At 47.6% G+C, this 5,352-nt stretch overlaps 1 protein-coding gene across 1 annotated transcript in view; it reads left to right on the top strand.

The window, feature by feature from the left end:
• Window positions 1-5,352, top strand: part of Srrm3 (serine/arginine repetitive matrix 3) — a 70,897-nt gene that overhangs the window by 37,536 nt on the left and 28,009 nt on the right. The window lies entirely within an intron of this gene.

The raw sequence follows: 5,352 nt of genomic DNA, 5'->3' as shown, positions 1-5,352 counted from the left end.
TGGCTCAGTGGTAGAGCACCTGCCTAGAATCCCCCAGTGAGGGGCTGGGGTGTGGCTCAGAGGTAGAGCACCTGCCTAGAATCCCCCAGTGAGGGGCTGGGGTCTGGCTCAGTGGTAGAGCACCTGACTAGAATCCCCCAGAGAGGGGCTGGGGTCTGGCTCAGTGGTAGAGCACCTGCCTAGAATCCCCCAGTGAGGGGCTGCAGTTGTGTGGTGGTAGAATGCTTGCCTTGAAGCCTCCGGTGTGGAGTTGGGGCTCAGCATTAGAGCACTAGCCTAGCATGCTGGAGGTCCTAAATTCAAGCATGGGAACTAAAAATAAAAAGTATAGAAAACGGTGCATGTTGAATTGGAGAGATGGCAAAAGATATCCCATCTCCACGCCAGAAAATTACTCAGTTAATCCTACAGGATACAGTCTGAGGGTAACCCCCTTGCTAATGATCCTTTTCTACTCAGTTCTGAGGCTGTGCAAGAGGCTGGGCGAAAGGTTTCTGGTCTTTCTCTCGCCAGTGGAACCAGCTCAAGAGCAAGTATCTTCCTGAATGCCCAAATCTATCTACTTTAGTTCCACCAAAACCTAATCAGTGATTCTAGATTCTGAAACAGGAGGAATGTCATGCTACAGAGTGAGCTCAAGAAAAAGGAAAGAAAGAAAGAAAAGAGGGAGGGAGGAAAGAAGGAAGGAAGGAAAGAAAGAAAAGAAAAGAGAAGAAAACACTCTCTGAGGCTCTATGAGCAGTTAATGATTGCTAGGGAAAGAAGAGAGATTTTGTTGTTTTTTTTTTAACACGTATTTACTCTCTCCATGTGTACGCATGTGTGTGTGTTTGCATGTGTGTACTTATGTGCTTATACAAGTGTGTGTGCATCTGCATGAGCATGTGAGTGTACATGCTTGCCAGGATGTGCTTGTGGAGGTCAGAGGACAACTCCCGGGAGTTACTTTTCTTCTTACACCATGTGGGTGCTGAAAATCGAACTCAGGTCACCAGACTTGGCAGTGGGTACCTTTATCCAGAGACTCATCTTGACGGCCAATGAAAAATAACGTTTTCATGGGGCTGGAGAGATAGCTCAGCAATTACGGCACACTGGCTGCTCTTCCAGAGGACCCGGGTTCAATTCCCAGCACCCACATGGCAGCTCACACCTGCCTGTAACTCCAAGATCTGACACCCTAACACAAACATACATGCAGGCAAAACACCAATGCACATGAAATAGAAATAAATTATTTTTTTAATTTTTCTTTAATGATGTACCACTGTTGAGACACATATGCTTCTATAAATAATTCCTCACTCGTGATCCTCTATGCGACCTCAGTGCAACTCATTGGGTCACCAAAGAAGGGAGCAGAGGCCGGAGAGACGGCTCATCAGTTGAGATCCATAACTTCCCCTGCGGATCCGAGTTCTGCTCCCAGTTCCCTTGTTGGTCTGCTCACACCTGCCCGTAGCTCCAACTCCAGGAGATCCAATGCCCACTTCTGGTCTCCCCAGGCATTGGCACACGTGCACGTATGCATGGTGCACACACACACACACACACACACACACACACACACACACACTCATAAACAAAAATGCCAAATTCAATTTGAAAATGGTTTCTGGGCCTCCGTGGGCTATTAATAGTTGCTAGGGGAAGAATATTTTCCTTACCTTTTTTTCTTTGTTTTACATTTACCACTGTGTGTGTGTGTGTGTGTGTGTGTGTGTGTGTGTGTGTGTGTGTGTGAGCTCCAGTGTGGAGGTGAGAAAACAACATCTGGGGAACCAGTTCTCTCCTTCCACCATGTGCACACCACAGGCTTGGCAGCAAGCACCTTTATTCCTGAGTTGTCTTGTCAGCCCCACAAGATCATATCCTTTACATCTGGGGCCTATCACAGCCTAGAGCCTCTCATGAAAATAAAAATGCCCCTTTCCTCCTTCATCTCCCATAAGTGAGAAGGACAGGGCTTCTGGGTTTTGCCTTTTCTACCTTCTAACATGCTCTCGGTGACAACCCTCCAGCTCAAGCCAGTCTGCATTACTCCTAGCACCTTCCTTTGTGGTCTCCTCTCTGTTCACATAACAACATGTTCAATCAGTGTGTTATTTTAAAACAGGGTGGTGTGTGTGCATGTGTGCGTGTGTGTGTGTGTGTGTGTGTGTGTGTGTGACGCATGCCCCAAGATAGCCTGGAATTTGCTATGTATCTGGAGATAACCTTGAACTGCTTTTTTTAAGAATTTACTTATTTATTTATTTATTTACATCCAGGCATAGTGGCACACACTTTTAATCCCAGCACTCAGGAGGCAGAGGCAGGCAAGGTCAGTCTGGTCTACAGAGAGAGCTTCATGACAGCCAGAGCTACATAGTGAGACCCTATCTCAAAAACAAACAAACAAAAAGATTTACTTTTAAGGTTATGTGTGTGTGTGTGTGCTTGCGCGCGTGCATGCACACACATGTGCATATACTCACAGAAGCCAGCAAGGAGCGTCAGATTCCCTGGAGCTGGAGTTGCAGGCAGTTCTGAGCCACTTAACACACAAGCTAGGAACCAAACTCGGTTCTCTGCAGAGCACAAGTGCTCTTAACCACCGAGTCATCTTTCCAGTCTGACTTTGAACTTTTGTTCCTCCTGCCTCCACCACCAGAGTGCTGAGATTCTAAGTGTGCATGACCACACTCAATTTTGTGCAATGCTGGGGGTGGAATGTAGAACCCAGTACATGTTAGGCAAGCATGTACTCAACTTGCTTGAAGTTTATCCCCGCCCTGAGAACCGGATCACTACTGGTTTTACTAATGCAGTGCAGCTTCCCCAGTTTTTTGTTTTTTGTTTTTTGGGGTTTTTTTGTTTTTGTTTTTGTTTTTGTTTTTTTGAGACAGGGTTTCTTTGTGGTTTTGGAGCCTGTCCTGGAACTAGCTCTGTAGACCAGGCTGGTCTCGAACTCACAGAGATCCGCCTGCCTCTGCCTCCCGAGTGCTGGGATTAAAGGCGTGCGCCACCACCGCCTGGCAGCTTCCCCAGTTTTTACACAAAGCTGCAGTTTCCTTACTCATGTAGTAAGCCTTCTAGCTCGGTGCCTACAACGCCAGTAAAGACACTGTGTTTGATGGCACGTGCCTGTAATCCTAGCACTTGGGAGGCAAGAGGTAGGAGGATCAGAAGTTCAGTGCTATGGGTGGCAGAGGCAGGAGGTTCTCTGGGGCTTGCTGACAGCCAACTTAGTTCCAGGTTTAGTGACTCCAGAAAATGAGACAGTGATAGAGCGAGACACTGCTGCCCTCCTCCTACCATTGTGCCCATGCACACAGGCACCAACACCCACCCACACATGCACACATAGCCCACATACATATACACCACACGCATTCACACATAAACCGGCAATAAAGACATTAATAATAGAACTGCCGCAACTACACCCAGCCTTGCTCACCATTCAGAGGCTGGGGGCTGTCCGCGGTGCTGAAACCGAAGGATAAGGGGGAGAAAGGCTTGTCACTGACCGCATACCTGCCTAGGAACTGGCCTCTGAGCCAGTTTTCACATCTCTGATGTATTAAGTGAGAGAGACAGACACTCCACACATCTGTAAGGATTCTAAGTCTAAGGATACCATTCTGGCTGCTGGATCCCAGCTGTACCACACCCCAGCAGTATGGCTTGGGCAGACCCTGACTTTTACGGCTCTTCATATCTTTATATTTAAAATGAAGATACTGATGCCCATCTCATAGGCTATCCCGGTGGTAGAGCACTTGCCTAGAATCCCCAGGGAAGGGCTGGTGTATGAATGAGCCATAGAGTGTTTGCCTAGAACACCCCTCTCCCAGTAAGGCTCTGAGGGCGTGGCTCAGCTCTAAAGCCCTTATGTAGCATGCAGAAGACTCTGGTTTCCATTCCCAGCATGAGAAAAACACAAATGAATGTCAGTGTGAGGATCAACACCTGGCACACGGCAAACACACATCACTGCTAGGTGGCCACCGCCATCATCTACGTACTGCCAACAATACCATATGCTCAATTATCTTTGACTTATTTCCTTCTGCTTGGCTGTCTCCACGCTGCCTACCAACTGCCAACTGCCAGACTCTGTACAGCCCCCAGTTCCCGCATTTATATGCCTAGGCCTCCAAATTTGACCTTTCGTGAGTTGTAGACTACTGTTTGGGGGCATGTTAGGTAAGTTCCTACAGTTAATTGACAAGCGTAGGTGGTGGGAGGGTTGGCTCAGTGATTGGAAGTATTTGCTTCTCTTCCAGAGGACCCAGGTTTAATTCCTAGCACCCACATGATGGTTCACAGCCATCCCTAACTTCAGTTCCAGGGCATCTGATGTCCTCTTCTGACCTCTCTGGGCTTAAAGCATGCATATGATGTACACATAAACAGGCAGGCAAAACAATCACATACAAAATAAAATAAATAAATTTAATTTCAAAAATTAAACAATGGAGGCATGCCCAGCATAAAAGGGCTCCACCCTGAGAGCCTTTGGGGTCACTAGGGGATCACACTGGCTTCACGACAGAGGAGGCATCGCTCCTAGAAAGCGGCCGCTCCTCACCCTTGGGTTAACGGGCTGATTCGAGTCATCATTTCTTGTGACAATCTTCTCTCCACACCATCATCAGAATATTATACTGCTGGCACCTCTAGAAATGACCCGCCAGAAGCCAGAAGGATTTGGCCAGAAAGCGGAATATGATCCATGTTATTTGGACACGTTTCCCTGGAAACGTTGGAAGGTGTATCCCTTGGGTGTTGGGAGCTCAGTCTGTTTGTTACCTTTCCAGACCTGTGGTCCAAGTACGTGACACAGACAACTCGAGCTGCTTTGCTCGTGGTATTGGAGGGTTAATTCGCTGTGAAATAGATGGCATACACCACTGCAGCCAGAAACTAGCAGAGAGAAAAGAAAGAAAGGGCAGGAAAAGTCTGTCAGAGACATTCCCCACAATGGCCCATGTCCTTCAACTGGCCCCACCTCCCAAAGTCCACAACCTCCCCATAGCCTTGTTTATTTACACTGTGTGTGTGTGTGTGTGTGTGCGTGTGCGTGTGTGTGTGTGAATATATGCGTGTTCCATGGCATGCATATGGAGGTCAACTTTTAGGGATCGATTCTCTCTTTCCACCATGTGGGCACGAAGAATTGAACTCAGGTCAGCAGACTTGGCAGCAAGTGCAAAAGTGCCTTTACCTTCCAAGCCATCTCACCAGTCAGACACTGTTCCAAAAAACAGACAGACAGACAGACAGACAGAGAGAAAGAGAGACAGAGAGAGAGAGAGAGAGACAGAGAGACAGAGAGAGAGAGAGAGAGAAAGAGAGAGAGAGAGA

This window comes from Microtus ochrogaster, chromosome 2, assembly GCF_000317375.1.
Source record: "Microtus ochrogaster isolate Prairie Vole_2 chromosome 2, MicOch1.0, whole genome shotgun sequence".
NCBI lineage: Eukaryota > Metazoa > Chordata > Mammalia > Rodentia > Cricetidae > Microtus > Microtus ochrogaster.
Note: the sequence above shows the minus strand (reverse complement) of the source record. Positions and strands in the feature narration are given on the sequence as shown.